The sequence below is a fragment of the Convolutriloba macropyga genome, chromosome 4 (genome assembly GCF_964194025.1).
Source record: "Convolutriloba macropyga chromosome 4, txConMacr16.3, whole genome shotgun sequence".
NCBI classification, from domain to species: Eukaryota; Metazoa; Xenacoelomorpha; order Acoela; family Convolutidae; genus Convolutriloba; species Convolutriloba macropyga.
The window spans coordinates 49972801-49994138 of record NC_134471.1 but is presented as its reverse complement, the minus strand read 5'-3'; the positions used below and the strand labels follow the sequence as shown (position 1 = coordinate 49994138).

General features: G+C 33.2%; 1 protein-coding gene across 2 annotated transcripts in view; it reads right to left on the bottom strand.

Annotated features, from left to right (window-relative positions):
- LOC142337728 (gamma-aminobutyric acid receptor subunit pi-like) overlaps nt 1-8476 on the bottom strand; it is a 107765-nt gene extending 99289 nt beyond the window's left edge. Inside the window, exon 1 of one of the 2 annotated variants that reach the window (XM_075387197.1) lies at nt 7928-8476. The gene's annotated coding sequence lies outside the window, so the exon portion shown is untranslated. Of the gene's footprint in view, nt 1-3952; nt 4581-7927 lie in introns of those variants that run through there. The other variant, XM_075387194.1, reaches the window with a different exon arrangement.
- Nucleotides 8477-21338: the final 12862 nt, after the last annotated feature.

The window sequence follows — 21338 nt, the reverse complement described above, 5'->3', positions numbered from 1 at the left end:
TTTAAACTGGAATTGGATTAGAAATACCAACTGCTAGTTACTACATAAAAAAAACAAATACGTTTTATTTAACAGAAAAATCATCCTCAGTGTCACTGGATATAGTTTTGTAAGGAAAAAAGTTTCAATTCATATTTTTTGCCGAAATCGTTTTTAGATCTAAAACAATCCACAGCGAAAATCAAAAACAAGAAATAATATATGGAACAATTCAAGAGAGACCCTGGACGAATATTTTATTGCTCAATGAGTTGGAGAGCGATTCAATTCAGTAATTATTGTTTACATTTGTTATAAAAAAAATTAATTGTAAGCTATTGATTAATGCCGACTCAAGAGAGTGTACGCTGCCTAACTTGTGTATATTTATATATCATCTGGGAAAGCACAGTGTTTTTTTTAAATTTAAATTTCGTCAGACTTTTTATTGGAAAAAGTTTTAACTACAGCAGAAGATTAAGATATCCAACCAACATCACGAAACTTGTGGTCACATTGTTGCTTTCGGCAGTTCGGAAAATATGATTCAAGAATTTTCAGCTTATTTTCAACCTTAAAATATTCATTATGCGGAATGATCCAAATAAATATCAAAATAATTTATTTGCAGTTTTCAGCTGACGAAAATGTTAATAGAAACGAATGTGACTTGCATTGACCGTTAAAGTATGATAAGACTTGACGGAATTTTAAAAAATGAAAACTATCAGCCTTCTCTAATTTGAAGAGAAGTGACCATCTATAATAATTTGTTCAACTTCCGTAAACAATTAAATGGAAAAATCATGTTACTACAACTATCGTGAACTGCTAAACCGTTAAAATTGGGAGAACTTTGGCTATTTAAAATCTATAGCCTCATAGAGCCCTTTGTCCTCGCATTTTCTTAGCTGTTCTAAAAGTAGATAGATTTCAAAGCAACAGGAAAACTAAGATGTTTTTATTGGAATGGCAGAAAAAAAATGGTTGAAAAAAACTTTCAATGTCACTTCAATGGGTCATTTTGATGATAAAACCAGTACTTCGATTAACAAGATTTTGAAGAATCCAAGTAAAATCAATATTTTTATGCTTATTTTGTCAGAGAAAACGTCAGTTCAGTTTTTTTTTAATGAAAATTATTGTATGATAGAGAAAGGATCACATATATAAAAAAAACATTTCAAACTTCTCTGTTTTGCAATGACATTATTTTTCAAATCCAAAAACTTTCTGAGGTAGAAAAATTTTCTTGTGAAGTTTTCCGTCACTTGTCTTTTATAGAAAAATTTCTAAAATTCAAAAGCACTGCAGTTGCAATTCACAGCAAGTTCTTTTCTTTAAAAACTCAAAAATTTAGAAAACCAGAATACAGAATACTTCATTCATGAAAATATATTGCATGAATCACAATCTTTTTCCCAGTCTGTTTGTCGGCTCATCCTGAAATTGTACTAAAATTTAGTTTTTGGAAAAAGTCTAGTCAATTTAGATAACTTTATGTTATGTATGAAATGTTATGTAAGTTCATTTGAAACCATTTTTTTACTGCCAAATATTTGCAGTGTTTTCATAGACTCAATTGTTTGGCGTTGTTAATCATTTGCTTTGTTTCATTTTTGTTTGAAATCAAAATCAGTTTTTGCAAGAACTCTTTCGCTTTTCAAATTACTCAACTTTTTCAATTGTAAAAGAAATTGAATCAATGGCCCACAGAATTATGATGTTAGATTCTTCTTCTATTCGTTGTTTGAATGAAGTTGCTGATATAAAACAAAATGCGAAGAGTCCCTGAAAAGCATATTGTTTCTTATAATCATTAACCCAAAAAAAATCCAATCAATCGGAAGCTCTGTTTATTGTCACCGAATATAATTTAACTCGTTATTGCGTTCTAAGTTAATACACAACTTTTAATGGGTTAGAAAAGAAGCTTTGTGATATTAAATTTGACATGCACATCATTGTTTAGGTCACTCAACATTTTTATTAGCTCTTTAGAAAATTTCCGAATGTGAAAAATCGTCTTTTGGTATTTTAACTGACCAATTCGTGCCAAAATCGAGAACCAATTCTTCTGGAAAATACTTTTTTACTTGGTTGAACACTGGCTTGAAAAAACTTTGCCTATTGTTTTACAATACCTCGTAATTCTTTTTAGTAGACTGGCTATCATAAGTTTCTAGCAGCTCTTTTCGGGCGTGAATTTCATCAATTCTAACATTTTGCTTTCTCTCAAGAGTTCCTTTTAAATTTTTTCTCAGTTGTTTATTTTTTAGAACATTATGAGAAACAAAATGCCAGAAAGAGTCATTGCATTCTGACGCTCCATTATTTTGCTTAAATTTCACTGTGATCTCTACAAAAAGATTGTTTTTTTACGGTCTGTTAAAAAAAACCTTAAACTTTCTGTTGTTTTCAGAACGTGGTCTCTTTTTCTTTTCATTAAACACATTTCTTGTTGAATAGTTTGTTATTTTGTCCATATGAAAAAAAAATGTAAATGGTAAGTTTTTGTCTGGTGATATCAGTATTTCCATAAAAACCTACATACTATTAGCGGTTTCAGCCGTGACAGGCCACATTTTAAAATGAGAGACTAAACAGAAAATTTTTCTCTGTTTTTTTTTGCTCTGTTTGTGAACATTGATAAAACTTTTTTCTCTTTTAAAATTTTCTTTCCAAACGTTATTACAAACAGGGCCATAAAATGATTAGTCTCAATTAAAAATGAAAATTTTTCACTTTATATCTGATTTTTTTCTAGATAAGCCATTATCAGCTTTTGAAAAACTTATTTTTGATAAACGAATTAGTGTTTCATAGGCAAAGTGCTTAATTGCGTCCAAAAAGGAAACATCACGTTGACTGAGGTATTTGATGTTGCAATTCAGAAAAAAATGTCGATGCAAACTTCTGCAGTCATTTCATCATAATGGAAGTGGACCAAGTTTTTACTGGGCAGTATCAGAAACTGAGGTAATTTTTCTGTAATTGCCCAATCAATTCACCGGAAGGATTGAAGAAAATATTTAACACTTTTTTAGAATTTTTTTGCAGAAAGTTAATTTGGAACCAAATTCCTCACTATACTGTAGAGAGTGGCGACGAAAGAGTGACGAGAAAAGAGCGGAGGAAAGAGATGCAACAATTGCAGTAATATGTAAGTTTATGCTGCTGTAATTGCAACGAGATTGCAACTAAAAACAGATGTTGATTTTGATAACTTTTAGATGAGCATGACAATCATGTGGTAAAATTCATATCACTTATTTCTCGCCGCAGTTGCTGTATGAATAGTGGCAGGAAAAGGTGGAGCTCAAAGAAAGTGCTCTAATCGGCTAAACAGTCGCGTAATATTTGAAACTTTTGTTTACAAGATTTGGGATCTATTCTGTTTTGGCCCCCCAGCTTAGTGCGCTGATATCTTTTTCGCCCCCCCCCCCAGGCACACGTGCTATTTTTTAGATATAAAAACGTGCTATATAAAAACATATAATTTGTAACTGTGTGGCGTAAAAAACACTGAGGGCCAAAACAGAATAGATCCAAGATTTGGTTAAAAACTGTGCCACACGTTTGTTACAACACTCTTCAATAAGTTATTCAAAGAGTTTCTGACATTTTTGTAAGAAAGAGTTCTTGAAATCCCTGGTGTAGATCACGTTCGTTCAGGAATTAACATTTTGTAAATTTGAGACGTTTTATTCTTCCTGTCATCAATTGTGTTTGATCACATTATGAAGCGCGCATTACGATACGGGTTAAAGCCATACCATCTAAATCAAACCGCACTAAACCAGAGAAATCTGCTCAGACCCCAAAGTACTAAAAATGACATCTAAGTAAGCCATCAAACAGACTTTCGTCTCTTCATCGTACGGAGCCAGACGCAAGAGGATTCTGATCCAATGTTTGCTGAAACTTTGACAAAACAACCCCCCCCCCTCCCCACTCCCTCTCTTAAACTTACGTTCCTCGTCACGTCATATTCGTCAGGCAATAATTTAACAATTTGCCAAAAGTGACAAGCCAGTTGAAAGTCAAAGTGATAAGTTTATAAAATGAAGTATAACTAATTTACGTTTCCTCTAGCATGATAATCAATCAAGAAGTTATAATGGAATCACAATATTTTTGTGTGTCTTTCAAATCTGCTTCGCAAAGTCATAAAATCGCACAAACCGCGAAACAGCATTTCATATTCTATAATATCAACTCTGCTGAAATTGAATAAAATTTTGTTGGAAAACAATGAGGTGTTTTGTTGGTAAATACTACCAGCATTTCAGCGAATTGCAAGAACTAATATAATCTACTATCGCCATATAGCGAAAGCTCGGAATAATAACATTCTTATTTTACCTCAAAACAATGCCGCAGGTACAGCATTTCCTGAGGAGATAATAGTAAGATGGTTTAAGAACCTCTTGATTAAGTAGAGAACTGAATTTTATTGCAAAATTGAACTGATGTAAAACAGAACGTTATTTCTTAGTGTCATTAAAACCAGATTTGATTTTTTGGGACTTCCAAAATATAAGTAATGAAAGTTCCATGTTCTTTGATAGGGAGTTGCAAAAAATAATAATTAATAATTGCGGTTTCTGGGTAACCGAACCTGAACACTTAGGCCAAAGCGACCTGTTCTCAACTGCCCCTTTTCTTTTTATTTCCCAATTCAGAGTGTTCTTTTCGTTAGTAGGATTGCTCTTTTTTGGAGACTATGTCCACATTTCAGCATTTGAAATTTTTAAGTGATACCATCATGTTGTTGTTGTTGTAGCTGTCGCAAATCAGGTAATTTTGGCGCGATACAGGCGCTTATTGCCGTTTTTAACTGGTACCCTAATTGTATCATTTTAATAATAGGTATATTAGTTGTAGTGTGTGTGACTGCCTATCCACAACTTGCTTGTAGTGCGGCAACCTTTCTGCATCTACGCAGTGGTGAATGACATGCGGTCCTCGGGTTAGAGGGACCAAGAGGGGCATCGTCAACATCAGGGGAAAGGGGCAAGGAAGGCGGATTATTCTGTGCAGTGCGGTCGTGTAGGACTGATGGAATTAAGTCCAGCAATTTGGCTAGACTTAATACTTGAGTCTAACCATACTTAAGTCTAGAGAACCATACTTTTTTCGTTCTGTCCCAAAAGATTTTGTATATGAACATCTACAACTGATAAGAGGTTGACCAGTTAACCTTTCGCGGCTAAAACTTCTGCTATAAGAAACGTGTAGCTTTAAATGTAAAGCAACGCTACACATCAAAAAAAACGAAAAACGATTAACATTTTGGGACAGAAAGAAAAAAGAGACAACATCTTTTGGGACAGAAAAAAACGATACAAAATCTTTTGGAACAGAAAGAAAAAAGTATGGTTCTCTAGACTCAAGTATGGTTAGACTCAAGTATGGTTCTCCAGACTCAAGTATGTTTCTCAAGTATGGACGGCTTCTCAAGTATGGACGGGTTCTCAAGTATGGACGGGTTCTCAAGTATGGACGGGTTCTCGAGTATGGACGGGTTCTCAAGTATGGACGCCTCTACGCGGCAGAACAACGAGTGCGCAACCGCTCCCAGTATCCATACACACTGTATACACACAAACTGCAAGAAACGGGTTTTTGCGGCAGGATCAGTCAAGCCCAGTCTCTCTGGTCCCTCGTTTGCATTTGTGATACCATCATCGCAGCCAAGATTGGACAGGCTATGGTCAAACTGTAGCTATGATAAAGAGATATCTCATCCTCACACAATAAGCTTTACAGAGGCAGGGGAGAGACGTTCAATCTGTGGCTTATGGGACACGCCTTAACTCCACACTAACTCGGCTATCACACCATATCAACATTTCAATCAATTCTTTTCAATTTCATAAGTTTTTCAGGAATATAGCTTAATATAAATTTGAAGAGCTGAAACGAACATATCAATTGAAACAACAAAGTTTTCGACATCAAAAAAATAATTTGAACAACCTACCTCAACATGATTTCCGAGTGGTTTCAGTTAAACGGGAATGAAGTTGGATTTCATTCCCGTTTAACTGGATTTCTTTCGAAGTTTTATTTGTTATACAGATGCAGCGAATGTTAAAACAATTCGAGAAAAACCGACAGGTTTCTTTCAATTTTGTTCAATTTTATTTGAATGTAAGCATCGTGGGTCTCATTGCTAAATTTGAAACGTGCAAAACATCTCAGCTATTCACCCGACTTTTTGTGCGTTCTCATCGCACAAAAAACTGTTAGGTTGATCGTTTTTCGTTTTTTTATGTATAGCGTTGAATTACATATAAAGCTACACGTTTCTTACACTAGAAGTTTTAGCCGCGAAAGGTTAACTTGTCATACTCTTATCCGTTTTAGATATTCATAAACAAATTCTTTTGGGACTGAAATAAAGAAGTACACTATATGCTGTTTGAAGCAAGCAATTAACGTAGAGTATTATACTTTTCGTTATAAAAAGGTATTACTTGATTCACTTTATAAGTGGTTACTTTGGCATACTTTTATGTGTTATAGCGAAGCGTTCAATAAAAAGCATTTGATATTTTGCATAATCAGCTTAAACTCATTGAATGAAGTTGCACACGGTTTTCAAACTTAACATTAAATGGCAGAAACCAACAATCTCTTGCATTTAAATTTTCTTGTTTATAAATTTGGAATATTATAAAATTACAAAAACTGGACGAAGGGAGCACTTGGTAAAACATTTCAAAAAATTGAAATGTTTTATAGCATTGTCTTTATTATAGCATTGTTGCTAATTTGCTTTGAAACTTAACAATTTTTTTGACCGACTAGTAAAATCACCATCAAAACTGAGTATCATTTGAATTGCAAAACCAAAACAAAAAAATTATACCAAAAGTTTTTAAAGAGCCATAGAAATCGAAAATGATGAAAAACACTTTGAATTACCAAAAAAACATGCATCTTTCATTCCAGGTCTATTTTCTTGAGAATAGAATTAATAATGGCCAGACTATAATTTTTCTAGAACTTTGGCAGCAGATACTAAATCAATTAATTTGATCAATATGGGCACTCGAACTACTGCAATAAGTATGGTATCACATTTGAATTTACCAAAAAAGCGCGTTTTATCTGGGTTTTGATGGTTATTAAGAGTTTTAGAAAACACCTAATCAACCATTAATGACAGCCCAAATGCTAAAATTTATTATTTTTTCTGCCTGTGCCTGTTTTATAAAAAATAGAATAATAAATTTAACGTTGCTTAAACTGGTTACAAATTCCTAACAATTTATAGAAGTAAAAAATATATCCAATAAAATGTTTAGTTAATGAATTACCGTAATATTCATTGCTACGAGATCTTCTAATGTCTTTTCTAAGTTTAATGTTAAGGATGCTATCAAGCAAACATTCGACAATTGAATGTTTTTCTCGGAATATGCAATTTTTTGTAATATAAATCCTGGCTGCATTTGGCGTCTTTTAGCTTGACCCAGACCTGCTTTTAATTTAGGGTGGCAAGTCTTGCGGAAGACTTGTATTAAGACGTGTCGCGTAATCGCCAAGACTGTGGAAAAGACTTGCACAAGACTGACAGTTTTAAAAATTGACATGATCATATTTCTAAATCAGTACTGATATCAGACTTGCGATTTGGCCTGCAACCAGTACTGAGATTGGATTGGCTTGGTGCGAGCATCGATTAAGAGTTTGGCCTGCAGCAAATATGAACTACCTGAGAGTGAGGAAAGACGGGAGCGGGCCGCGCGGTTGGGGGATTAAAATATCACCAAAGATACAACATTTGTGATGGATGATTTTTTTTCGTGTTTTCAATCTTTTTTATTTTTGATCTTCAATCGACAAAACTAATTAAAATAGGTAATTAGCTAATTGGTTAAAAGCACTTTTTCTGAGAACGTATTGGCCGAATGTCACTGCAAAAAACGTCACTTACCCGTACCCAATTAGGCGGTTGAAACTATAAATGACGACTAAACAAATTGTAATATAAATTTAATCTGCATGGCAAAAAGTTAACGAAACTTGAATGAATCAAACGTATGCATCAAAGTCATGTTGGACTATGGTTCACAAAAGCTAGAAACAAGTTCTTACAAAAAGCTGGAAACTAATATCCTTGAGCATAACGGAAAATTATGAAAAGCAGTTCAGCATCAATGCGATTCGGTTAAATGAATCAGAACATCAAAGAGTGACCTTAATATTAGACAGAGAAGTCAACTGAAATGTGGTCACATCTTCTTGAATGGAGGCATATTTTGTAACTTGTTTTAGATCAAACAATTTATAGGCGCCGAAGTGGTAAATACAATTGAAAGTTTTAAGACTAAGCTCTAACCAGAAAATTCGATTGAAAATTTCAAGTTGAACAAATCGGTTTTTAAAAACGTGATTTATAAGTTGAAACAACCTTCGTAGAACATGTACTATGTCCTTGAAGAGTTTCATTGAATAACTTGAACTCATTTAATTAAGTTGCTTAAAAATACAAATTTATGTTAAATTTCAACGGGAGATACTAAAAAGTTTGCTCAATTAGTCGGCTCCTTCACGCACAAAAGTTACTCAATACAACTTCAACCAGTTTGAAAATGAGATGCAAGAACATTTAACAAATGCTTACTTTGCCAGCTAAACTGTTAAGCAAGTGACCTGTAGCGTTGGAGAGAACAAATCCTTAGCTCTGTAATCAGTTGATTCGATTTCTACAGAAATTGAGAGAGACAAATTGGAATTCTTCAAATTTTTTTTAAAGTAACAAAGCTATAATCCATAGGACTGTAAAAACAGTACAACTGACAACCCTCACTGAAGTAACTGAAACTGCTTAAGTTTCTTATCTTTATCGTTTCAACAGAGACAAAGCAAAAAATGAGCATTGCGATACATTGCCTAACTGTTGCGATAAACATAAATATGTTCGATCATGAGACCAATTGAGCTCTCATGCGTCCATATTAGCTACATTTGCATCAAGGATAACTTGTTGTCCATTCTTCCAATTATTCCAACAAGGAGGCTCGGCAATGTGCGTTAGCACACATTGTTCCGACCCCCCTGATCCTATGAGGACCCAATGAGGAAGAGACAGAAATCTTTCAAAAATTCGCATGTTCAACAAACCAACAATTGAATAAATTAATGCCGCGTTAAAGAACTGATGAAACTTGCCATTAATAAGACTAAAAGACAAGACAAAACTAAAAATAAAATAACAAGAATTAATTACACAAAAAACCCGATGTCTATATTTACAAAGAAAAGCAAAAACAGGATCGAAATGTCATCGCATCAGATAAGACTAAGAAACAAAATAACCAGTTGTCAAAATAACAAAATAATAAGTTGTCATTTTTGAAAACCATTAGTTTTTAAGTGATTAAAACGTTTAGGTATCAACTGAAAACAATAATCAAAACTTTGAGATATAATTGAGGGAACCATTGAGACATGTTCATTAATACCTTTCGAGGAAGCAATTGAGATCTGTAATATTCCACAATATGTAATACGACTACGAGAAAAATGAAAAAACAGGCAAAAAAATTTAAAACCAAAAGCGATTCAATGAGAACATCAAATAAGTTTGATTTCAAATTCTTTCAACGCCAAAAGTACCTCGTGTGATATTGAGGCAAGGGAACAAAAAAACAACCTCAAAATGGGCAGATATCCAAAAATCAGATGTAATTTGGTTTTTCTAGAAATAGGATGCGACCTGTTTTTACTGATATTACGCTTCTTATTGACATCAGTAAGATAAAATGTTGTCAAAGCTTAGAAATCAGTTCCTCTACAAAAACAGAAAACTTCAAATTATAAAAACCGTAAAAATTCAATTAAAGTGGGGCCGGAACAATTATTATGCTTTTAATGCTCATAGCCTTATGATGAGCAGTTGCATTATAGATGCCTCAAAACGAGGTCATGAGTAATAATCCCAACGCAAACAAAATGATATGGACACGTTCAAAATCTCGAGAAGGATATTTAATGAAAGAGTAGGTTGTTAAACAACACAAGGGCAGACACAAAACTTTAAACCAAAAAAGATCTCAAAGACAGGCAAATAATCAAGAGCTCTAATCTAGAATGGGGATAGTGTTAGTAGTAAAGCCATCATTCTGCTCAAAAATGTTCAAAACGTCTCCAAAAACATGATTTTTTCAAAGTTATTTGGGATTGAAACTCGGTTTGAAAACGTAAAAGCATTCCATTTTTTACCGGGTACTGAGAGAAAAAAGTGCAACCAACTGGTACTTGCAAACTTATCTATTTTGACGACGTCTATAAGAAACGACGAGCACTCCGAATCGGGCAATTATTTAAATCAAATGAACCAAAACTCCGTCTGAAAACCCAGGTCGAGACCGACTGCTTAACTTGTACGAATTTCATGCAAAAGTTCGTAAACTCGTAAGAATTCACATGTTTCTTGTAAAAAATGGTTGACTTGCAAGAACTAGCAAGCCGAATGATTAAGTAGTAAGAACTTGCAAGTCGAATGGTTAACTTAAAAGAACTTGCAAGCCGAATGGTTAAGTTGTAAGAACTTGCATGTCGAATGGTTAACTTAAAAGAACTTGCAAGTCGAATGGCTAACTTATAAGTTTCTCGCCAGTTTGTTCCCGTTGAGCTCAACTCTCATTGATTAATTCATATTTACATTGTGATTTGCTGAACAAAACGCCTGGGAGTTCGTTGCTCAGATTGGATAACATAAAACAATTCAACCTATGTTGACAAAATTGTTACTTTTCAATTTTTGTCAACTCAGGAGGCCCTTTTGCAATACAATTAATAAATATTAGATCTCAATTAGCTTCTTCATGATTACTTTTTTTCCAAAAACGTACCTAATTTTTTTTACAATTTCCTATTTTAATTCACACATTTCCAGATACTATATTTTTTAAACATCTGTTCACATTCATAACCTGCAACGTTTTATTGTTTTTTGCTGCAACATAGGCAGAATTGCTATCTTGTAACAAATTATATTCAAAGAACGTATGTAGTTATATTCAAAGTACATGTAATTTAAGTCACTTATTTAACTTGTAAGAACACTGTTAGTCGAATGGCTAACTTTCAAGAGCCTTTAAGTCGAACGGTTAACTTGCATGAAATTTTATGTCAAATGGTTAACTTGTAAGAATTCGCAAGAAGTTTCTAAGAAGTTTTTGGAGGAAGAAATTGCAAAGCGATACATCGCTTTGTATAAACTTGCAAGAAACTGGCAAGTTCATACAAGTTAACCATTCGAATTGAACCCGGGTGGTCAGTTACTTATTTTTCTTTAAACATCGTGAACGTTATTATCTCAATTATATTTGTTTATTTAACTATACTGATACATACTACAATGAACTTGGTTTGTAATTAACATTCTGAGCTGACTGAGAATTTGTGGGTTAAAAATGCTTGGACGGGGGCTTAATGTAAAAATAAAGACATTATGATTTGCGCGGTACAAAATAATTTTTCGCTTTCTGCTAAATTGTGTTTTTTCGCTTCTTTTTTTTCAAAAAAATGCCTTTTTTAAACATTTAACGAATAATTAATAAGGATTCTTGTTATAATTCACTCCACAGAAGCCCTTTTAGGGGCCCTTTTTAGAAATCACCTGAAGCGTACAATTGCCGTTAGTAAAAGGACGAAGACATATCGAAAATTTGACTTTTTCAGCTTTGCTTTGTAAACAACTGTAAAACGAAAAAAGCGGAACACGACGAAACAAACAACATAGCAGGACAAGTCCTGACACAATTCAAAGGATTCTCATTGGCTAAACAAAAAACTAGACCTAAAATGGACCAGATTCGCAGCTATTAAAAACAATTATTTTTGGAGGCAATGAAAATCTAATGGAATAAGCATCGAATTAGTTCTTTAATTTGTTTTTGCGTAACTAGCAGAGGAAACGCTGGCAGTTTTCTGCAAATTGGGCAGCAACAAACTGAACCAAGAAAACGTTTCAATTATCTCTACATTCAAAGTTTCATTCAATACTTTTTTAACTAGTTAAAATCCAGATTGTGTTTTAGCTTCCCTAGGATTGAGCTCTTTAGTTGTTTATCTAATAACAGAATTGAATTTTCATTGACCTATAATTATATAGCATAAAAAGAACACATCAAGTTTTTTTTTCATTTTTGCAGCGAACAACAAATCTTCGTGAACAAACAAATTTTGATGACGCAGAAATATCACAAACGACCGCAGAATGACGCAAAAATTAAGAAAGTGGAGATTGTTTTGTGCGTGGATGTTTGGGTGTGTGTGGGTGGGAGGGCGGTCAAACGTAACAGAACTAGCTTCACATGAAATTTTTTTATATTGAACAGTGAGTGAAACACATACTTGGAGACTAGCAAAAACATACCCGGCAGATTGCCGGAAAATAGCCGCCGTTGATTCCAATAAGCATGATTGGGATTGAAAGAATAGAAGATATTGAAAAAAAAAGATTTTTGTATAAAAACATTTTTTAAGTCCGATTTATTTTGATGGCATTTCGTAGTTGAATATACTTCTGTTTCTTAGAGAGAGGCTTCAGGGGCAACTACCAATACCAATAAGCAGTAGAGATGGTAACCAAGACTTATAGGAACGACGTTCAAATAGCGGGCATCTAAAATTGGGCTTTATGGGTTTATCCCGTTTCTATTTCTGACTTCAATTTTTTATACCGACTCTGTTCATTTTGAATTGCTTTATTGAGCAACTGATGTTCAAATTCACTTTAAGCAGAATGAGAGAAGAGAGAAACTAGCCTAGAGAAGTCAAAAAGGTTTCACGCAAAATGTCGAAAAAGCGGCAAAATGGTAAAGTGAAAAAAAGTTCGACGAAGTAAAAAAAATCATACCAGGACAAGTCCTGAAATACAATTCAAACAATTGAATGAAAAACTCAGACGTACTCTACCTGACCAGCAGATCAATTGAACAATTCCAGCCAGAACACAAACAAAATCATCTCAATATAATGAGAAATTAAAAGAATCAAAACTAAAAAAAAATATACTCATTGCTAAAACTCGAAGCTTTCAAACCTAAGGCAAAATTTTTTCACTTTAAAAATACCTATTTCAAAAACATGTTCAAAATCAGTTTTTGTTTCTGAAATCGGTCCAGTATTATATCTGCAAGACCTGAAAAATATTCATTGGCCCTTGAAGATCGATGATTAACTCGAAAATGACCAAAAAATATATAAAAAAAGAAATCAAATGCAAATTATCAGAAAATGTTGCTGAAAATTGTGATAAAAATATCTTCAGAATACTTGCTATGTCTCTAGAGGCTATCCAGTAACCCAATTCCAAGCTTTAAAAACTCATTGGCTCATAAATCGATAGGCAATAATTTTTAGAAAAAATTTCAAACTTCAAAAAATAGAAATTCGTTCTAATAAAATGTTGAAAGCCATTCAATTGACCCCTAGCATTTAATATTTATTTAATAATATACTATCAACTGTGGATGAGGTTACCTGTCTACTGAGACAAGAAAAAATAAATATAAAACAAATGTTCTGAAAAAAACTTGAAAAAAATTGCAAATTTTATCAAAAAACTTCCAGTCGAAACGTTAAATTGTTGAAAACAAATCCATTGAAACCAAAAACCATGCAGTAGCTTTTTATCAGAACGTGGAATAGGTTTTCTCGTACTTAAGAATGGACGAATATCAAAAACTGACAAAAATTTTAGGAAACCTTATAGAAAAAAAATTGCAGATTTTATCAAAAAAATGCTAAAATTCAAGAAACTAAAATGTTTAAAACCATTCCATTGTTACTAGAAACTATGAAGTGCCCTATTAACAAACCTCAAAGGAGACTGCCTGGTCCTTGAAGCTGGAAAAACCAAAAAAATGAAGATTTTCAAAAACCTGAAAAAATGTGAATTTTGTCAAAAAAATTGCTTAAATTTGTGATATTCAAAAGTTGAAACCTATTCCATGGCAAATAAAAATTTTTCGGTAGCTTATCATACAACCACTAATGAGGTTTTCTGGCCCCTTGGACTCAAACAACTTCAATAATGACAATAAATGTCAAAAAAAAATATGAAAAAATTGCAAATTTTGCCAAAAAATGCTAAAATTCATGATGGCAAAAAGTTGAAAACCGTTCCATTACCACTAGAAACTATGCAGTAATCTATCATCAAATTCTTTATCAAACTCTGCGGAGGTTTCTTGGCACCTAGGGCTAAAAAAACTCAAAAAAATTTCAAAAAACCTGAAAAAAATTGCAAAAATTAGTATCCTTTCGCGAGTTTGTGTTTGTAGTACCAAAACTTATAGCTCATAAAATGGTCATAACAAGCAATTTTGTGTCGCAAACGACCTTAGTCAACTTTTAAAAACTTCGACCTAAGACTAATCAAACAAAGAAACTCAAAAAAATCACAAAAACATGAAAAATTGCACCAATTTGAGGCCAAAATCTCCTAAAATTGACCTTTTAACCTTAAATTAAGGCCATCCCAGCAGCTGCACCACTATTAGCACTTGAAGGACAACTAAAGCCCACTTTGGGCCTCCAATGAAACTTAATGCCCGCTGGGCTTTACCTGTTTATCCCGTTTTGAACGATTAAAGTCATTGAAAAATGTGTGAACACATCTTAAAAAAAACAGCGCACCAATACAATTCAAATTCTTTGAATTGTAAAAAATTAGGAGCGCTATAATAGCCGGCTGAGAAGATAAGGGCGGCTATTAATCATACGACAACTGCTCAGCAACTTACTGTTTTTTTTAAATTTGTCGGTCGTGCGAAGTGCGCAGCTGGAAAAAATAGCAACCTGTGGCGCGGTGCGGAGTCAATCTCTAAGAACCGTTCTTCACACCATAAATATAGGTCTCCAAAACATTTTCTGTGAATCGCATACTTGGAGACTAGTGAGCTGAAAGGCTCAAGAGCACTTACTGCCCACTGGGCGCTACCTGTTTATCCCGTTTTTGAGGACGAAAAGTCAAATGGGTCAGACGGAAAATCGGTCAAGCGAAAAATCGCATAAAAAGACCAACAGGACTAATATAATTGTTAAACTTTGTTTGAGAGCAATTAATAAATGATAACTTCAAATTGCAATTGTAAATGAACAACCAATTTTTATACTTTCAACATTTATCCTTTCAAAAACATGAAAAAAAATCAGCTATTGTTGCGCCTAATAGCTGATTCAAAATACCTGTTCATTTCTAAACGTCGTGTTCGAGTGAGTGGGGCTGATAAATTGAAACACATGCGTTTTTGTCAACAAGATCACAGATGTCATCACACATGTAATTTAGCATTTAATGTGTAGATCGCTTCAAACCTTAGGTCTGAAGCAGTCTGTTTGATTCCTAATCAGTACGTCTATAGATTACTACAAAAATGTTGCCAATTTTTCTTTAGAAAAGATCAACAACTGATGAAATGGTCTCAAAACATGTCCAAAAGTAAGGGGTTCGTTAGGTTTTGTTTGGTTTTCCGTGAAATTGTAGGGGTTTTAAATTCAACATTTAACATTAGATTTTTTCATTGAACCAGACCAATTTTCCATTCTAGATTGAATACAAACTTCATTGCTTTCATTTTAAGGAAAACGGCTGCGACAGACTGACATAATTCTTTCACTACCTACAGCAGATCAGAATGGAACAAATTTAACTGCAGAAAAATAAATTGTCTTTTTACTTAATTGTCGAAGCGTTTATTGAGAGTAGTAATAAGAAATGAGACAATAATAAAATGAGCAGAAATAAATAATTGAGCCATGTAGACAACAAAGCACTTTCTTGAAGTGAAATTTTTACATGATCAAGACAAGTCGTCTTTGCGAAACATGGTAAGCATAAATAAGAGAACGTGAACAAAAACTGCACAAATACGTGGTTGGTTGGTACGTTATAAGTTAGAAATCAATTCAGCTAATTGTAAACTTTCTATTACTAGACACTTTCAAACATTGGAGACTAAGTAAGTGGAGTATTACAAGACAATCGAGTAATAAATGCCACATCAAATTAGTTTGACATAAGTTTAGAATCAACAGCACGCGCAATCTAAGTAGCTAAAATGCCTTATCCACCCACAATTAATAATTGATCCTCATGAAAAAATTGATTCCAATTGAAAAATTATTCATCAAAAACGGTTTAATGCTGAAGCAGATCCAAAAACAATAGGCTGATAAACAAAAACCTAGTTGACGTTTTTGTTCCGACCCCACTTGTGGGGGAAGGAACTATATACTCAAATGGGTTTTTTTTTTTTTGTTCAGTGAATTTTGGCCGATCGATATATTCGTCGTAGAGAAATGTGAGTGGTATCATTAAAAAGCTGGTCCAGCGTAGAATTCAAAAGTAAAAAGATTTTTTTGAATTTCGTTTTTTTCGAGGAGTTATCGAGGATTGAAGTTTTGTGTGAACAATGGGATCTTTAGCATGATTGTTCACTTTTAGTACAATTTTCTTCAAACTAAGATCTTTTTTACGAAAACATTAATTCAAATTTCTATAAAAAGAATAAATTTTGAGTTCGTAAAAGTTGAATGCAAGGCGATAGAAAGACTAGTTCTGGTCTCATAGGGAAGTTCACTATCAAAAAAAAATCGAACTCTAATTGAGAGCCCTTTTTTAAATAAAACTTTTCTCTTTTTTGCTTTTTTAAGTCACCTAGAGACAAGTCACATTTTATATCGACGTTCTATTAATGACAAAACTCCTTTATAGTCGAATGAAGCGCAATGAACAAAAAACGTCGTTTTCAAGGAATTGCTCATGTTTTTTTTTGGCTTCGATTCTGAGTTTTCGTAATTTTGAATGAAATTTTGAATTTCTTTTTGAAGTTTTACTATTTTTTTGGAGTCCTATGGTAGGGATTCATTGACTAACAGTGCAATATGTTCCATAATGAGCATTAAGTGAACATGTCTATTTCATTGAGGGGGCGGCTAATGGCTGTTAAGACTTAAAAAATAATTTTTCGAATTTTTTTTTGAATATTAAAGAATCATAATCTTATTATAGTGAATTGTAAGTCAGTCCAGGGGTGAGAGCACCCTCTTCCTTCCTACTGCAACCAAAATTAAACTGGTTAGCGGTTTTATCTTCTATCTATTGGTTATATGACTTCAATGACAAAAAATTTCAATTTTTTAAAATTTTTTTTGGATTTTTACGTATTATTGGTTACTTTTGAAATCTTATCACATTATCCAAATATTGACAGTTCCCATTAGCTTAAAAACGATGTTCTGTGGATGACCAATAAAATTTTTAAACAAAAATTTATGGTTTAAATGGCTTCGACACGTTCTTCTTGCACTTTTCTACTGATTTTTTGGTTTTCTCCTGTTTTTTTTTTGTTGTTTTAATAGTCATTATACTTACTGTGATCTCACAATGAATACCTATGCATGACAAACATAAATGTACTGCCACCGGGGCATCTTTGAGCGTTTTTATTGACTTCCGTTGAAAGCTATTGAATTTAATGTCTGTTAAAATAAAAATCATTTTTCGAAAATTTTATTTGAACAATAACAATTCCTAAATTTTTCTTGAACTGTTAGTGAGTTTCAGTATTGACTGGACCCACTTGCTTTTTACTGCGACTAAAAATATTCTGTTTAGCTGTTTTATCTTCTAGCTATTGGTTATATGACTTCAATGACAAAGATTTCAATTTTTTTAAATTTTTTTTTGGATTTTTTGAATTATTGGTCACTTTTGAACTCTTTATCACATTATCCAAAGATTATTGTAATCCAATTGGCTTAAAGAGGACGTTCAGTGGATCACAGAGAAATTTTTCAGAGAATAGCTAATGGTTTAATTGTCTTCGACACTTTCTTCTCGCATTTTTCTACTGAATTTTAGTTTTTGCTGTTTTTGTTATTGTTTTCTGTCATAAGACTTATTGTGATGTCTTTTTAACTATCTATGCATGACAGACATCATTTTCCTCCCTATGGGTTATATCTGAGCATCGTCATTGAGCTCCGATGAAAGATTGAGTTTACTGGCTGTTAAGGGTTTAAAAATAATTTTTCGAAACTTTTTTGAAATTCAACCATTCCTAATTTTTTTTCGTGAATACTCTTGGTCATTGTTGGTTCTAACAGAATCCATTTCCGTTCTACTATAGCCAAAATTAATCTGGTTAGCGGTTTCATCTTCTACCTATTAGTTTTAAAACATCAATGCCACGAGAATTCATATTTTTTTTGGGTACTTTATTTTGTTTTTCGATCCTTTTGAAATCTTATCACATCATCTTACTGCTGAGAGTCCCTATTGGTTTAGGGAAGAAGTTCAACGGATCATAAATAAAGTTTTCAGGGAAGAGCTTATGATTTGAGTTGCTTCGACATTTTCTTCAGGCACTTTTCTACTGAATTTGTGGTTTTTGCCTCTCTCTGTTGTTGTTTTCATAGTCATTAACTTGTTGTAAGGTCTTATTGATGAAATACGATTGGCAAAAAAACTTATTGTCCCCTCGAGGCATCATTTATTGTATATACTGGCTTCCGTTGAAGGCTAATGAATTTAATGGCGTTGATAATACGTGTTTTCCCGCAATTTTCGTGCGTCTAATGTATTTGTTTATATTTGTTGATTTTTTGAAATTATATTGATAAAAAAGGTTTTCCCATTGCTCCTGAAAAATTAATTTAAAATTGAAGAGTGTTTAGTGAAAAGTTCATTTTTTTAATGCCTTCGACCCTTTTGTCGCTCAATTTTTTTTCCTGAATTCGCTGTTTTTGTTCTTTAGGTAGCCGTAAATTGCTCACAGATCTCATAGGCTTGTAATTGAGGACTGAATGAATGATGTTGCTCGAAACATTCAGTATATAGCGAATAGGTTCCTTTCGTCAAATTTAACTTCTATTCATCAATCAGATGTCCCATCGAATTTCGTGTATTTCAAGAAATAACATATATATTGATATTATGTGCCACTGTTGTTTCGTTTTTCTGAACGTTTATTGAATGGCCATTTTTTGCGTTTCTTTTTCTCTTCCTTCAGAACAATCGCGTAATAACAGATCCCAATGGTTTTTAAATGTGGCCCAAGTAAACTTATTTAATCTTTCAGTATAAATCCTTCAACTGAAATAGCAGAAATAACAACTGAATTAAAAATACATATTCAGATGATAGGTATTGATTTTAATGGTAGCAAAGGTTTGTGTTTTCGCAAATCGTTTGTAATTTTTTGAGTTTCTCTTTAGTTTGTTTCTATGGCATAGTCTGACCACAGACGGGTGCTTTTGGTTTTGTAATGACTTTTTAGTAATTTATCAAGGATTTTTTTATTAAAAACCAATGTTTTTTAAGATTTTTGAATTTTCTTGGTGCAAAAAATGTTGATTAATTTTTAAGTTTCGCCTCACTGTTCGTTCTTTTTGTCGGCTTGTTACCTAGTCTCGTTAAGAAAACTTTTCATCTGCTGTATAGTTAGTAAAAGGTAAACTTGTGTAGTTAAGGTTTTATCTGACTGCATTTTGACGTTGTTACCAGGTGCTTTTAAATTTAGATATTCATTTTTTGCCGCCAAAATTTTGTTGGTGCTATTTTTTTTCTAGTCTCTTCAATGTCAGGTCACGTTGGTGCTGTAATGAAGCATGGCATTAGTAATTCAATTAGTAGATAGAATGTGTAACGATTGTTTTAAACTCAAACATCTATTTTTGTTATCTCTTGATTTGGTTGACATTTTAGTCAAAAATGTAGATGAGCTCGGGTCGGAACATCATGTGCGAACGCACATTAACGAGCCGCCTTGTATTGTTAACAAAACAATAAAGATAAACATTCAAGATTTGTTATCCTAGAAACACACCCCCCACTCCTATTGGGACTGTTAACAATGGTACGCTTCATGAGGAGGAATCAAAATCGTTGGTAGAAAAATCTGTGGAAAGTAAAGGTTAAGTAGGTTGTGTATGAATGTATTACTGCAAATGTCTGTTTGTAAAAAGCGCGGCTCTCTAACAATTAATAAAATGAGAATGGAACAACTCTGTATGTATCAAACAATAACAATAAGATAACAAACATAAGAGAAGGAAAGATGTAACTAGAACATAAAAATAGGGTAAAAATCTAAGTGACAATTTCTACTAACTAGCACCACAAAAAGGCACAATTTTTGGGTTGTTTTCCTTGAGTTTTTTCTAAAAATTTGCTGTATTGCAAACAGAAATGCAATTACGGACAAGGCACCATTAATACCAAAGCAGATCACTAAATTTAGTATAACACTAGAAATAATTCAACGACATCGCCTCATTTCTGCCTCTTCATAAGGCAACGAAGGTTACACACTTTAACAAAGGCACTAAAAGGTTATCACAGATTATAGTCACAATCGAAGAAACTATTTGCTTACAAAATTTGTTCATAAGCAGTCAAACTTTTCACTACTCAATCAACGGAAAAAAGGTAGCAAAGCATTATCCATTTAATAATGATCTTGAACATGGATCATTCACATGTCTTTCGCCCAAAAAGAGCTCTCATTCTGATCAAAAATGAGATCTCCCCGTGAATAAAATTTTTGACTCCATTAACTTATGTGAACTAAATTATGCACGTTTTGCACTAAGAATAGTTTATACAGCCTAATAAAAATTGCGGCTATGCATTACAATTTATATATACTATTAAGAAGGTATCTACCAGTATATCAAATTTAGAGGTTCATAATCTACCGGGGAAAAGGACACAAACATAGAATTCCTATTTAGAACAATGCTTCGCTATTCTCAGAAGGAAAGCATGCAAACACACAATCACAGAGAAGGTCAACAGAGTTCCTGAGATGGGTCATGATGTAAAATCACGAAAAGGAAGGAAGGAAAGAGAAAAGTGGGTTTGGTTAATCAGCTGGTTTGGTTAAATAGGAAAAGAGAAAGCTCATTACTCCAAAACTCTGGCCGGAATTCATAACATCTACCCAAAATTGTCCAATTCCATGTTTTTCCTGCAACTCTCTCAGTTAAGAAGGTCTAATTAACTCAGAAGTGATTCGGGCAGTTTGGCATGTACCAATAATTTTGATTAGTATGTGTTAGCGTTCGCCAAGTTCGAGATCAGATAAAATTAATGAAATAAGCGTACCCATTTGAATTTCATTCAAATGGGTTTGAATGAAATTCCAGCCAGGAATCAGATCAAACCCATTTTTTTAAATCGCTTTTTCTAAAAAAGATCCTGAAAGAAACTATTAAAACTTCCACCCCATTTCTCAGTAATACTTAAATAATTCATAATTACTTGTTAATTGTTCAAAACTTCTCACGTGATACAAATATCCAGAGGGGAAGAATTAAGACAG